The sequence below is a fragment of the Nycticebus coucang genome, chromosome 8, assembly GCF_027406575.1.
Source record: "Nycticebus coucang isolate mNycCou1 chromosome 8, mNycCou1.pri, whole genome shotgun sequence".
In the NCBI taxonomy this organism is placed as follows: domain Eukaryota; kingdom Metazoa; phylum Chordata; class Mammalia; order Primates; family Lorisidae; genus Nycticebus; species Nycticebus coucang.
Genome location: NC_069787.1, coordinates 67,266,162 through 67,282,295, shown reverse-complemented (window position 1 = coordinate 67,282,295; position 16,134 = coordinate 67,266,162).

The window sequence follows — 16,134 nt, the reverse complement described above, 5'->3', positions numbered from 1 at the left end:
TTAATTTTGATTTTTAATTTCAGATTAATGTAAGGGTAAATATGATTCACAGATAAGTTTTGAAAGCCTTGTGCTTAAGAAAGAAAAGAACCTTTGGACTTGGTTTAAAACACCAAGAGCTGCAAGTGATGGATGCGGAATTACTGGGGGGCTCCTTAAGACACAGATTCCAAGATCACCTCAGATGATTCTGACCAGCAGGTCTGGAGGCTGGGAGGTGCCTAACAAGCTCGAGGCCACAGTCTGAGAAGTATCAGTCTGGAATACAGGAGTGAGGATACTAACCTGACTCCCACCTTGACAGATGGGTGTTAACTAGCAGGAAGAGAGGGATAAGCAGTGGATAGGACTAGAGGCAGAGATCCCTGAGAAACACCCAGTGTTCTATGAGTCTGCTTTGGAGCAAACTCCAAGGGCAGGTGGAGGGAAAGGAGAGTGTCTCAGATGGGTCAGGGGACAGGAGAGGGGAGCTGTACAGCCTCGCTCAACAGGGCTTAGCCTGGGATGCCAAACCCTCCCAGAGAATCCCGTGGGGTGGGGGTAGAGTGGCAGTGTCCTGGGGGCAGGGACCAGGGTTGTGGAGCCTCAGAGGCCTGGAGGACCAGGAGTAACCTTGTGGTTGGGACAAGAGGGCAAGAGCCTGTCCCCTGCAGGGCGAGGACATCAGAGCAGTTACTAACACACAGGGGGAGGTCCAGAGCAGGAGGACTTGGGCACAGCCCCCAGGACATTTTCTTTCTTCTTCCCCCTTTCCTCCCCCTTCCTCTTCTTCTTTTCCTTTTATTATTATTATTTATTTTAATTTTATTTTTATTTTTTTTGAGACAGAGCCTCAAGCTGTCACCCTGGGTAGAGTGCTGTACCATCACAGCTCACAGCAACCTCCAACTCCTGGGCTCAAGCGAATTCTCCTGCCTCCGCCTCCCAAGTAGCTGGAAGTATAGGCGCCCGCCACAACGCCTGGCTATTTTTTGGTTGCAGCCGTCATTGTTGTTTGGCGGGCCTGGTCTGGATTCGAACCGCCAGCTCAGGTGTATTTGGCTGGCGACTTAGCCGCTTGAGCCACAGGCGCTGAGCCCTTCTTCTTTTTCTGTAGTAGAGACAGGGGTCTCCCTCTTGCTCGGGCTGATCTCGAACTCCTGAGCTCAAGCAGTCCACTGTCTCAGCCTCCCAGAGTGTTACATTTTTTTATTTTGAAGACAGTGTCTTGTTCTGTTGCCTAGGCTGGAGAGCAATGGCACAATCATAGCTCACTGGAGCCTCGGACACCTGGGCTCAAGTGATCCTCCCACTCCCAGAGTGCTGGGATGTGCACGGCATCTAGGAATGCAGATTGTTTGAGAAGCTGTGACTCAAAAGAGCATGAGTTTTAAACTGGAAGTCACCGGTTGTTTTTGAACTGGCAAGATTCAGTTCTCCTCCTTCAGCAAAAACAAGTGCATAGGAACTCAGTTAATCTTAGTAAGCGACAAATACAGACAGTTCCATCTTTGTGCATTTGGGGTTATCCAACTTTAAACTTGTTAGGAACGAATGAAGTTTGCATTGCTATGGGCTGAGACTAGCACATCTTCAGGAAGGAATTCAAGTTTTGGAGGTTTGTTGGGACTTTGGGTATCAGGAAGAAAAAAGTCCAGAGATTACAAAGCCTAATCTGGATGTGGGTCAAGGAAAGAGAGGGGAATTGAGGTCTCCTGCACCTCCAGCAGGTGGGGGATGCTCAAAGCAGAGGGTGCTGAGCAGAGGAGGCGTGTGGGCGAGTGCGATGACCCAACTCTGGCCTCACCAGCTGCATGGAGAGTGTGGGGGACCCAGGACAGCCACAGCTGTCAGTCTGGGGGGCTGGTAGTGGCTGCTGGGGATTTGGTGGGAATGGAAGCTGTGCCTGAAAGGAACGTCATCTTCGGCATGTAGAAATCAGCCATTACTTATTCATGCTTCTGGTTCAGTGGCACATGCCTCTAGTCCCAGCCACTCAGGAGGCCAAGGTGGGAGGATCTCTTGAGCCCAGGAGTTCGAGGCTGCTATGTGGAAAGCTATGATCCCACCATTGCACTATGGCCGGGGCAACAGAGCAAGATCCTGTCTCAAAAAAAAAAGGAACTTTATCATTTGTGAATTATATCTCAATTTTTTAAGAACAAAAGTCTTTAAGAACACATTTGTACTCCAACTCACACCCCCTCAATATCTTTGGCAATTGAGACAACAGCAACTTCTGTTAATGAGTTTTATTTTTCTTCTGTTAAAACTAACAAGAGGGAAAATACTACTCTTCCTAACTTGCTCATTAGAGTGACTAGAATGGTGTCTAATACATTCTTTTTTATATAATGAAAAAGCGAGAGGCTTCTTTTATAGTGTAGGGCGTCTGTTGAAGAGGGGGATTGTTGCACAATCATGTTCCTGTCTTAAAGAGGGATTTAAACAGTTCCTCTGATCTTTTAAAAATTCAAAAAGATTATTTTTGAAACTGATGTTTAAATGGAGAAAGCAGGATTTAAGAAGTTGCAACTTCAAAGCTCTATTCATGGAGCCATACAGCAGTTTATGGAACAGTATCACATAATAAAATTAATGTGTTCCTACCAATTATGAGGGGATTCCTTTGTGACTAAAAGAATTTCTTATGCTATTCAAGCATATTTTGGACTAAAGAGAAATGCAAAAACATTCTACATGTAGATTATATTTTACAGGAATGAAAGCCCCTTCTGGGTTTTACTTCACAGGCATTTTTAAAAATCAAGGAAATATATTAATATAGGAATGTCCTTTGCTCTCTCTAAAGAAATGTACCATATAAATTCAAAACCTATTATCTTAGTTCAATAAAAGTTTATGGAAATGACACAAAAATCACCTGGTGAATTCTAGTTTATGTTTTACCTACACAAAACCTTTTTCACTCACTCCATCAAAGGGGGATAGCCCTGTTTCTTTTCATTTATGTGAGCTTGAAATGAGGAGGTGAGGGGCTGCCAGGTCTGGGATGAAGGAACGCCTGATGGTGGAAGCTGAAACCGAGGGTCACACCCACGCACCCTCATCTGATGTCCCTCACCTCACCACACTCTGAAACAAACACGTCTTTTTCTTCTTTTAGTCTAAATTTCTGCTTGAGAAGTTTTATTTATACAATTTTAACAAGCTGAGGATGAGCAAGTTGTGTTCTAGGCTCCTCTGCCTCCCCACAGCCTTTTTAACAGGAGCCACTTTTGGGACAAGCGCTTTCTTGAAGCAATCGAGAACGGGAAGGCAGGGGCTCCTCGCCTTCCTTCCCTGCTGGCTCTGAGGGCTCAGGCTTCGGGGCCCTGGAATTTTCTCTGAGTAATAATCTGCTTGGAGTGGGAGCTGCCAACAGAGTCTGGCGTTGTGTCATCAGAAGTCCAGAGATGTCTGCTGTCTGAAGGATGTCAGGGTCTCCCTGACTAGGGGACCCTTCGCCTGCCCCACACAGACCCCCTACACCCTCCCTAAGACCTGGAATCCCCCAGTTCCTTTGTGCCCACGCCCTTGGGCATTTCCCCTTGAACACCACAGTGTTCCGGCCCACGTTGGGTTTACACCCACTGCCATGGGCTGTGGGAAAGGACAGGGTTTCATTAGCCCAGCTGCACTTCCTCTCAGCCCCATCGCATTTGCTCTGGTTTGCCTTCTTCAGTGAACTAAAACCACCAGATTCCAACTTCTTATATGTCATAAAAGGGCATGTGACAAACCTACAGAAATTGGCACCCCTCGCCCCTTCTTGCCTTGAAGGAAGCTTCACACTCATCTGGTCTGGAGATGAGCTTCCTCTTTCCCAAACACAAGCCTGCCTATTTGCTGTGGGATTCCTGCACGGGACCAAACCAAGCCCGAGTTGGGCAGGCCTCCAAAGGAAAAAACAACTGATGTGACTGATAAATATCTATTGAAGACTGTCTATCGTTAGTAACCACCTTTGGGGGCCGTTCCCAGGCTTCAGCACCATAGCCAGTTACCAGTTTCAAAGAAGCTGTCTCTGAGTTTTCCCCTGGAGCTGGAGCAGCAGGAGGGGGCCAGCAGGAGAGAGAAGCTTACAGCCTGGTGAGCACAGGATCCTTTGCTGGGTTGCTGGATCTGGTTTTATTTTGGCCTTGTCAAATTCTGGCTAGAGTTCCTACTAGCATTACCAGGTCATTCGTAATGCCCGTAAAATAATAATGCTAGCAATAATGATAGCAATGGATAGTAACAACGGTAGATCCCGTTTACTCTGTACTCACCACGTGCCCACTGCTGGGCAAAAGGTACAACCTAAATTTTCTCATTTAATCCTCAGAAACTCCTTGAGTAACCTTCCTAAACCCACACTAGCCAGGAGGTTTCGTCTGAATACAAAATCCCTGGAGGACTCTGCTATTCTGCTATGGCCTGGGCCCTTAGGAAAAGGCTGTATTTTCAAATCTCCAGGGGACTGAATTTTTAAAAAGCTGTGACAGCCCAGGCTCTGGAGGCTGGGAAGTCACTGGAGGGCCGTAATTTTGAGTGAGAGTCTATGCACAGGTAGATGGCAAGCAATAGACTCACCTCTTCAAGTCAAAGGCTAAGGGAAATGTCACTCTCTCTCAAATATAGTTTATTGGAAAATCTTGAAATTGGTTAATTGATATCAGAGTAAAGGAAAGTCTGCCTTTCACATATCAGACACTTAAAATCATTTTGTGAACAAGAATCCCCCCCATTTTTGATATACATACCTCTTTTGTACTTAGCAGACCTTTTTGCCTCTTTGTGGAGGAAACATTTTCCAAGTTTAATTTCTTTGTGTCTCTCTCAAGTTCTTGAGCCTTAAATTTTCAGGGCATGTAAAATATCTGCTTTTTTTTTTTTTTTGAGACAGAGTCTCACTATGTTGCCCTCGGTAGAGTGCTGTGTCATCACAGCTCACAGCAACCTCAAACTCTTGGCCTTAAGCGATTCTCTTGCCTCAGCCTCCCAAGTAGCTGGGACTACAGGCGCCCACTACAACGCCCGGCTATTTTTTGTTGCGGTTGTTATTGTTGGTTACCTGGCCCGGGCGGTTCGAACACGCCAACTCCAGTGTATATGACTGGCGCCATAACAACTGTGCTACGGGCACGGAGCCATGGAAAATGTATGTTGAAAAACTATTTCTAATTTCTTTTTCTTTATCATCTTGATATTTAAAACATTCCTTGGAGCCAAAATGATTCAAGTATTTATTATTGAATATTATTAATATTATTCAATATTGTTATGATTTGAACTATCATAATAATATTAACCATAAATTAGCAATAAATTCTTTCTTCTGGGATAGAAAATTTATTTATTCATTTATTTTGAGACCAAGTTTCACTCTGTATGTAACCTGGGTAAAGTGTCATGGCATCATAATTCATAGCAACCTCGAACTCTTGGGCTCAAGTGCTTTTCCTGTCACAGTTTTTCATTTTTGGTAAAGATGGGGACTCACTCTTGCTCAGGCTGGTCTTGAACTCATGAGCTTAAGCAATCCGCCTGGGTTGGCCTCCCAGAGTGCTAGGATTACAGGTGTGAGCCACCGTGCCCGGCATTAGAATGTTTATTGATTTCAAAGCCTGAGCATTTCCCAAGAAAATTTGCAAATTAATATTAGCAGAGTCCTTAAATTCTTTTTAGAAAGAGGTACCTAACACATCCTAAATATAATACAAAGAGTAGAAACCAAAACAGATCAACCCCTAGTCAGAGTTTATTTTAAACAGAATCCAGATATAAGTGAGATTTCCACGTGGGAGTCTTCAACAGCACACCCTGACTTCTACGCTCCCCTGGCATGAAAGGACATGGATGAATTCCAAAAACACGCGGAGGGGAAGAAGCCATACACAGCAGAATGCACACCCTGTTTCTATGAAATCTAGAAACCAACCCAAGGAAACATAAATCAGAACGTGTTCCCCAGGGGACGGGGTGGGCCTTGAACAAAAAGCGGCATTGAGGAATTTTCTGGGATGAATGAACTATCCTGCCTTTTGTTAGGTGGCGGTTACCTAAGTCTGTGTAATTGTCAAAATTCAACTTCTAAGATCTGGGTATTTCATTGCAAGCTCAAAAAGTTTAAAATAAATGAAAAAAAGAAAGACTCCAAGAGTCCCTTACGTTCTTATTAAATGTCCCTGAATAAACTTTTTAGGCTTTGGTGTTAGAAGGCCTGGGTTAGAATTCCAGTCCACAGCTCTCAGCTGTTAGTCAAGTTAGTTAACTTTTCTTAGCCTCAGATTTCCTACCTATAAACCAGTGGTGAAAACTACTTAGCTCACAAGGGGCTGCACACATTAATTGTCCTACTGCCTACAAAGCTGTTAATAAGTGACAAGTATTACGTTCCTCTGCTTCCCTAATTTTAGGGGCATTCCCCCCATCCACTTGCTGTTGTCACCATTCACGCCTTCTGGTGACCTCCTGTCCAGTCTGCTCCACGTCCCTCAGAGGCCTTCCCCCTGCCCTGCCCCTCAGCCCTGCGGTTCCCTCATTCTGGCCCAGTCTCCTGTATGTCCCAGCAGCACCAGGCTCCGGCTCTGCCATCTCTCTCCTGAACATCTCCTGGGGTTTCCCCATGGGTTCCCCTGCCAGCAGCAAGAGCCCACAGCCCAGGCTCTGGCATAACTGGGAGCCAGGCCTCATCTTGTTTCTTCCCCAGACACTCTCACCCGGCATTCTTCAGTACACCCTCGGCCCAGCCCAGCCCCACCTCTGTGTTCACAGTAGTCTCCTTAACCTGAGACAGACCCTCTGCTATTGCCGCCACAAATCAGCGGCCAAGAAGCCTTCCCATCCGTCCTGCAGGGAAACTGCCCTTCTCTGCCCACTTCAGCCCAGTCTTCCATACAGCTCCACGTTGTTCAACACAGACAGATCTTTGTTCGGTAGTTGTTTTGACCAATGTTGCCTTCACATAGCTCCCAGAAGGAAAGGATTTCAAAATAGGCTTCTGTGTTCCCCTAATTGTCATGCACCCAGGAAGTCATGGTCTCTTATCGTTTTTTACAATTTCAAGGCCCTTTCATGTAGACAATCTCCATATGGAGCCCAGGGCAGGTATTACCTTCTGCTGTGACTGAACCAAGCAGTGCGGGGTGTGAGTACACAGCCGCGGCGGCACCAGCCCCCAGCCGGCTTTCTAGAATACTGTCTAGCTTCTCTACACCACCCTGGCATGGGTGAGTCAGATACTGCCCGGTGTCCAGCGGTGTTTCAGGAGGTGGTGCTGAAGCTAAGGGCACCTAAGTTACCACCGTAAAAAAAGAGCATGTTATTTAGTGTGTTTGTGTGTTAGGACACCACAGACTAGGTAACTCTGAAGGAACCAAATTTCTCTCGCAGCTATGGAGACTGGAAGTCTGAGAACAAGGCGTCAGCAGGGCCTCACTCCTTCCGAAGGCTCTAGGGAAGATGTGCAAACATAGTGTGTACATAAAAGACATGTACAAATGTAAATAACCTGACACAATAAACATAAACACATAACTACTGAAATGCATGCTTGTCATTGCACTAACCCAAATAATTTTCTTTTCCCCTGTGGCTGAAACTTCCTTGGGAAAGCACTCGATTTAATCTGAAGGAGGCCTGTGAGGCATTTCTAGAGATTATATCCAAAGCCAAGAAGGCACCCTCAGCATGAGAACTCCAGGCCCTTTGATAGGGTGGGAACAGAGAAAGGCTGTGGTCTGGAGGGGCCTGGGAGGGGAGAGTGAGGTCTGAGGACTCTGCTGACACAGTACCACACATCAGAGGATCAGAGTGACCTTACAGGTCAGACTTGATGGAAGAGAAAATGAGACCCAGAAAACTGAAGGCTGGTCAGGGCCAGGGCCAAGGCTGGAGCTGACCCCTGACTCCCCACTCCCACTTTGGTTCTCTCAAACCCTCGATGCCCAGAGCGGGAGGAAGCCCGTTTCTCTTCATCCCGCAGCAGGTTAAAGACGAGGTTTGCACTGCGACTGGGCTCTGTCTACTGGGCGATGAGGGTATGCCGGACGTTGGCAAACTCTTGGCAACTGTGCATCTTTCAGAGCTAATTTTGGTGCCCTCAAATTGCTTCCTGAAGAGAGTTTCTGTGTTGTTTTGGTTGACAGCTTTTATGTTTTGAAAAGTAGTTGGTTGCAAGAGGGACTTTACCTAACAAATGCAATCAGTGTAACCTGGCTTATTGTACCCTCAATGAATCCCCAACAATTAAAAAATAAATAAATAAATAAATAAATAAATAAAAGAAAAGTAGTTGATATGATTAAAATCCACACAACGCTAACGGTATGTGGTAAGAGTTTTCTTCCCAGTTTTAACTTATAACACCTGAAATCCCCTCCCTCCAGGCCCCCACCGCTCCTGTTTCCTGTGTGTCCTTAGAAACACGAGGGAGTGGTAGCTTAGACACAGGTGACAGTGACATATCTGAAACAAACTTTACCAGAATTATGTAACTTTTGGGAACAACTTCTCAATCTCCACTGATGCAGTGTTTCTACCCTGACCCCGATTTAACTCACTTTCTTTTAATTAAATTTTTAACTCTTTCTCTTTTAATTAAATTTTAGCCCTTTTACATTTTGGGGTTAAAAATACAGGGTAGGAATAAGGTGGGCAGCTGCAGCCGCTACCACAGGCTCATAAGGGAGATTCTGGCTGGCACCTACGAGGGGCTCAATAAATCTTGTGAGAATAAGAACGTGGGAAAGGAAACAGGTGGATGATACTCATTCAGCACCTACTGCTTGATAGGCACTTCAAAATATAACCTCATAAAGTGGGTGTTTTTATTTCCAGTCTGTGGAAGGTACCCAGGTGAGGGAGGTTCTATAATTTGCCTAGACCGAGCTCCTTGGATTCCAAAGCCCAGGCTCTCTTGTGTGCACTTCCTTCTGGGTGGGTCAGTCCTGGAAGTATGTCCAGCGGGGGGACAAATGTACATGGTATCACCAGGCAGAGCTGGCTGCTCACAGGGTGAGCTTTGTCTCCACCTCTGCGGTTCTCCTGCAGCTGGACCTGATCTACGGAGGCCACAGATGCACACTCAGTGCCTGAGGTCAGCACAGGAGAGAGACGGGGAGCGCACAGGACAGGAAACCAGGCAGCAGATGCAGTCAGAAGGCATGAAAGGTCACGTAGGGCACCTGGGATTCAAGCCTGAGCCAAGGGAGAAGGGAAGTCAGGAAGGAGGGCTAACGCAGGGAATGCTGTGGGGGCCTTAAGATGAGCTTCTAGGACCAGGGTTCTCAACCTTCCTAATGCCTCCTAATGCCGCGACCCTTTAATACAGTTCCTCATGTTGTGGTGACCCCCAATCATAAAATTATTTTTGTTGCTACTTCATAACTATAATTTTGCTACTGTTATGAGTCATAATGTAAATATCTGATATGCGGGATGTATTTTCATTGTTACAAAGAGGTCACGACCCACAGGATTACAGGTTGAGAACCACTGTAATCTAGGAGATGCCCTTGGCTCTGACGACTGGTGATCTTTGAACGAGTGGATTCAGTGAAATGGTAGAAAGGAAGGAGGATTCGTGGGTGTGTGTGTGTGTGTCAGAGAGAGAGAGAGAGGGAGGGAGAGAAGAGATTGAGAGCAGGGAAATTAATGTTGATGTTCGCCTTGTGTCTTGTTTGGAAGTACTGCAGCTTTACGAGGTTAGATTTACCAGGCCTTTATTCTGAAGCCTGGCGTTTCTCCCAAGAGTGCCTGTTCTGTCTAATGAGGGCAACTCAAGTGAATCCAGAGGAAAGAAAAGGGAAAGTGACATTTTAATTTTATCCAGCCTGAAACACAACCACATGCAAGGAATGTGCCTGTGATTCTGAATCATAAATGTATCAATGCCTTATTTTATGGAATAGAAATATGCGCTGCCCAAATTGGCTGTGAAGTGAATAAACATTATTTTTCCACTGAATTCAGCTATAAAATGACTGGAAATCTTTCCATAGGGATTAGAGAAAAAAAAAGAAAGAAAGAAAAATGGAGAAACCTACTAGCAGAAGGAAGAGGAGGTGTGACCGCAGAGCTGGCTGTGGCTGGCTTTGGAAGTGCAGAGGTGGCTCCAGGCTTTCTGGGGCGGATTTGTGTTGCTCTCTTCTCAACCAGACTGTGTTCCCTTTGAGGGGCTAGTAAGCCCAGTGGAGCTGTAGGCAACATTTTGCTTTACCAGAGTTCCATTTAACACAAGGCCAATCATACTTTGGGGTCAAAGGTCTGGTTGCACAAACTCAGTAATCTCCTGACTAATCAATTAATAAATTCACAATTATGCACTTCAAGTTTCCTAGGCCTGGGTGGTAGTGCTGCTCAGTGCTTTAGCACCTGGGCTTCAAGCCACGAAGCCCTGGGTTTCAGACGCAGCTCTGCCCCTCAGCAGCGGATCTATTAAAGTTTCTGGGTTTTGGTTTCCACATTTATATGACGGGGATAATAATAACACCTGTCAACGGGTCACAGAAAGGATTAAATGAAATTATATGTATTACATATAATGTGCTCCACACCTTATGCTGGATATTTATGAGGTAAATATTTGGAAGGGGTTGTCAGTGTTATGATGATGGTGGTGATGATGGTGATAGTAATACCAATACAGGGTCTTGGTAGAAAAGAGTAGATTACTCTTTTCATGCATTAATCACATGGTGAAAATGAGCCAGAAAAGGAGAAAAAGAAGCCCTAGATGTTCTGTCACCAAATCTATTTTTTTTTTTTTTTTTTTTGGCTGGGGTCAGGTTTGAACCCACCACCCCTGGCATATGGGGCCGGCGCCCTACTCCTTGAGGCACAGGTGCAGTCCCTACGAAATCTATTTTTAATTGCCCAAAGGCATTCAATTTTCACAGCTATCTAGAGTCCTAATCCTTTTGTAATATGTTTGTAGATCTAAAAGGATTCTTCCCCCAATGGAAGGCCAATATGTATATTTTTAATCTACAAGTAAGAAATCCTACCATATGCCCAGGAACCTCTGCCTTCAGCAAGTCACATCACCACCCAAGAATGTACCGCTCAGGGTGTCTCCTTGCTAAGCAAAATGTGGCCGGAGCTGTGGAATGTGTGTGCTGGCCCCAGTGCACCTGTTTGCACAGGTGATCACATTGAGTCAGTCATTTCACAGAGAGTGACAGGAAGGGGTAAGAAGGGCTGGGAACCCCAGCAGGCATGAATCCTGCCAAGGTGGCTCTTCCTAGCTGGGGGACCTGGAGCAAGTTAACCTTTCTGTGACTGGACCTCACCTGTGAACGGGAGGGTGAGTATGCCTCCCTTAGAGGGTTCATCCTAGGGATTAGAGAAGAAATAGATACAAGGAAGCTGCCACCAGGCTGGGTGCCATGACTAACACCCTTAATGAGAGAACTCTGGGAGGCCGAGGCAGGCACATCCCTTGAGCTCAGGAGTTCAAGACAAGCCTAAACAAGAGTGAGACCCCATCTCTACTAAAAACAGAAAGAAAAGCAGCTAGGCATTGTGGTGGGAGCCTGTAGTTCCAGCTACTTGAGAGGCTGAGGCAAGAGGATCACTTGAGTCCAAGAGTTTGAGGTTGCTATGAGGTATGATGACACCATGGCACTCTACCAAGGGTGTCAAAGTGAGACAAAAACAGTCAAGAAACAAAAACAGAAAAAGAAGCTGCCATGGCCAGCAAGTTGGTGATTCTTCCGCTTCTTCTCAGGACACTCAGTAATACCTTCACCACTAATTCAGATTACAGAATTCCCTCAATTTTCGACACCAGCAGAGAGAAACGCTAGCACACATGTCCAAACTGCACAGAAGGCCTGAATCATGTGGAGAGTAACTCTTCTATTTAGAACGGAAGGGGATCTGTTTGGGGAACAGTAACTGAACTACTGCAGTTGTCAATAACTAACCCTCAAAGACTAGTCACATAGTGAAATGTACTAATGCCAGACCGCCCATTATTTAATCTGTAATCACTGCCTTCCCTTCCCTCTGGACCCCTGCCACCAGGATGGATTTCAGGGCCCATCACTACATCAAGGGTCCTTCACTTTCTCGTCTGCCTTTCTGCCGCCTGTCCATGTGGCCTGGCAAAGCCATTCTTGGTCACCTGCCTGGCTTCTCTTGCTGGTGCCTCGAGCAGCTGGCTGCTGCACAGTCATATGACTTGGCTAACTCGTTTCCGCTTCTTTTAGCTCATGAGCTCACACTGCCCTGTGGATGAAGATCATTTGCGCCCAGGAGTTGGAGGTTGCTGTGAGGTAGGATGATGCCACGGCTTTCTATCCTGAGCAACAGAGTGAGACTCTGAAAAAAAAAATAAAAAAACAACAACAATTTTTAATTTGGAAAAAGATTTACATGTAGAAAGTGGAGCTCATGATATAACAAACATCTGTGTATGCAACCATGGGGAATAGGTTAATATTTGTCATATTTGTTGGCTTTACGTCCCTGTAAAAAAAGAAATGAAATGTTAGAGATAAAATTGAAATATTTTCTGTGTGCGTACCTAGTGTTGTTTGCTTTTCTCCCACAGGACACCATCACCACAAAGTTGGCATGTGCATCTGTTAGTCTCATATCAGCTGCAGGTGTCACAAACTCCAAGACAGCCGTGGCTTAAAGAAGTTAAGCATACACGAAGGCCTGGGCGAGGTGTCGGGAGCTTTGGCGCTCCCGTATCAGAGACTCCAGGCTCCTGCTGTCTTGCAGTCCAAGGCCGAGTTCCAGTTCTGCATTTCAGCAGCAGATAGCGGGTTTTAACAGGAATGGCTCTTACCTCTGTAGTTTTCCCTCATGTGAATTTTACTTTATGTACATTTATGCCATTGACTCCATCAGTAATCCCACTTGTTCTGTCTTCCCCTAATTCCTCAGGATATTTCATTTACTGGCAGCGTTCTTTTTTTCATCAATAGTATAGCTATTTAAAAAACAAACATTTTAGGGCGGCGCCTGTGGCTCAAGGAGTAGGGCACTGGTCCCATATGCCAGAGGTGGCGGGTTCAAACCTAGCCCCGGCCAAAAAAAACCAAAAAAAAAAAAAAAAACATTTTAAACGTGTTAAAGTATCATTTCAGGACTGTGGCCATGGGATTCATCTGCAAGGCTTGGTTCTGGCCTTTTTCCTCTTCTTACTCTACACTCACTGTGCCCGAGTGCCTCTTCCTGTCATTTTCCTTCCCGTGCTCTGGTGATTCCCAGCTTCCTAGCTACAGTGCTGGATACTGAGCTTTCCTGACTCCAAGACTAGCATGTCCAGGGGCCTGGCAGGCGTACGTGGATGTGCTCAAGGTACTTCAAGCTCAGCACGTTCAAAACTGAACTCTTTCTGTCTTGTTGCTCCACTCTCTCAGGGGTTACCCTGTTGACATGGGTAAATCAATCAATACAAGGTATTATTGCTCAGAAATGTAGCTGGCTCTCTAGCACCACGCTTATATTCCAGACCACAGGAGAGTGTAAAGAGGGCCGGGAGACTGGGCAGATTCAATCTACAGGATGATATCTGGAATTTGCTCCTGTCACTTCTGTTCACCTCTTTTGGCCAGAATTCCCCCCCTTCCCCCTGCCCCGGCTATGCCTAGCTGTAAGGAAGTCTCTTATTATGGTTATAGCTGTGTAACAAACAACTTCACACTTAGTGGCTTCAATCAATACCATGTATTATTGCTCGGAAATGTGAGAATCAGGTGGGCGGTTTATCTGGTCTTGGCTGGGTTGAGGTATGCATCTGCTGTCAGTTGCACAGTGGGTAGGCAGCTCTGCTCATCTTGGCAGGGCACCCTCACATGTTGGGGGTTTGGTCGGTTCTTCTCCACATGATGTCTCATCTTCCAGTAGGCTATCCAGGGCTCACTCACAATGCATGGAAGGATTCCAAGGAAGTGGGAAATGCACGAGGCCTATGCAGGCCAAGGCTTACCATTGGCACAAAACTACTTCCACCTGTCTCCTGGCCAAAGCCAAGTCACAGGCCAGACAGATTTAAGAGGTGGGGAAAGAGGCCAGGCACAGTGGCTCACACCTGTAATCCCAGCACTCTGGGAGGTCAAGGCAGGTAGATTGCTTGAGCTCATAAGTTTGAGATCAACCCGAGCAGGGGCCAGACCCTGTCTCTAGAAGTAGCCGGGTATTGTGGCAGGCACTTGTAGTCTCAACTACTTGGGAGGCTGAGACAAGAGAATTGCTTGAGCCCAAGAGTTTGAGGTTGCTGTGAGCTGTGACGCCACAGCACTCTACCAGGGGTGACAAAATGAAACTTTGTCTGAAAAAAAAAAAAAAGTACCATTTAAGAAGCTGCAACGGATCAGTGTAACTTGCTTATTGTACCCTCAATGAATCCCCAACAATAAAAAAAAAAAAAAAAAAAAAAAGAAGCTGCAACGGATGTGGATATTGGGAAGGACTGAGAATTGGGAGCATTTTTTGTATGAACCTCCCACAGGGAGACTAGGGAATTTAGTTCCTAGCTGGGTGGCCATGTGCCCAGCTAAACTCTGATGTTTCTATTTATAATGGGAAGGAAGGAGAACGGATATTAGGGATAATTTATAGACTTTGCCTCAGAAGGAATTACAGTTTCCTATTCATCTTCTCTAAATGGAGGATATGTTCTCAATCTCTTGCCATAAATAATATTATCACTCCGACGTTTCTATTCTTAACTTGTGCACATTTTTTATTCTCCCTTGCTTCTGTTGACCCAGCAACTTACTCCATGACCTCTTAATCCATAAAACAAATCAAATATAAATTGCTTACAAACATTTTGGGGGTTTAATACATATAGTCTTCAAGTTATTTTGTAGAACCCAGTAAGGTAACATCTTTATATAAACCTATATTTTATTTTTTATAGCAACTCTGTTTATTATAAGCAGATTCTTTTGCATTGTGGCTAACAGCTCACTGGTCCAAAATTACTAAAATCCTTAAAAAATATATACAATGTGTAAACAAAAATAAGACAGTTTAGTTCTTTGTACATATATTTAAACCTTTTTTTTTTTTTTTTTGAGATAGAGTCTCAAACTGTCACCCTGCGTAAAGCACCATGGCGTCATAGCTTATAGCAACCTCCAACTCTTGGGCTCAAATGATCCTCTTGCCTCAGTTTTTTTTTTTTTTCTTTCTTTCTATTTTTAGTAGAGATGGGATCTTGATGTTGCTCAGGCTGGTCTCAAACTCATTAGCTCAAGCAACCTGCCTGCCTCAGCCTCCTAGAGTGCTAGGATTACAGGTTTGAGCCACTGACCCCAGCCAAAACCTATTTTTAAAATACATGCTCACTTTACAGAAAATTTTGTTAAATTAAAAAAAATGTAATTTTTTTTGGCCAGGTGTGGTGGCTCCCACCTGTAATCCTAGCACTCTGGAGACTGATGAGGGTGGATTGCTTGAGCTCAGGAGTTCAAGGCCAGCCTGAACAAAAGCGAGATCCAATCTCTACTAAAAATAGAAAAACTGAGGCAAGAGGATTGCTTGAGACCAAGCAAAAAAAATAAACAACAAAAAAACCCAACCAAAAAATATAACATAATTTTTACATAAACCTATTTTTTTTCTCATTCAAAAAGATCCTAAGCAAAAACTAAGCATTATTATTCTCCCCAAATCCAGCAGCTCAGTGCTGAACTGAGAAGTACTTCTTGGTTTTCTATTACACACCAATAAGAACACAATGAAATTTTGGGATTCTTTAATAGGGACACATGTTTTACATTGAAATAATATCGCACAGTCATGCTTGAATTTAAAATAATTCCTCAGATACAGCTTAAAGTAAATGGAGTCTCTCGGGGATTAATAATAGCACCTGCAGTTTCTCACATGGGTTTCTAGTAACTGCCCATAAACCACTTTGATTCTTAAATCTCAGCACTTGGGTGCTGCTTGGTGGTGAACATAATAAAGTCAGCTGCTGATCTAATGAATGGAGACCACACTGTCGATGTCTGTGGCGGTGGCCACCTTCGTTTCTTTACCTGTTTGTCAGTAGTTTCAAGTTGGAGACTGAACAGACCATGAAGAATGTTATCATTTCACTTATAGGCAATTTTGGTACAGGCAGGCTGTACCAGGAGAGTTGTGACCTCTCCCTGCGCTTGCGGACTGTTCTTGAACTGCTGATTGAGTAGAAGAATCTTG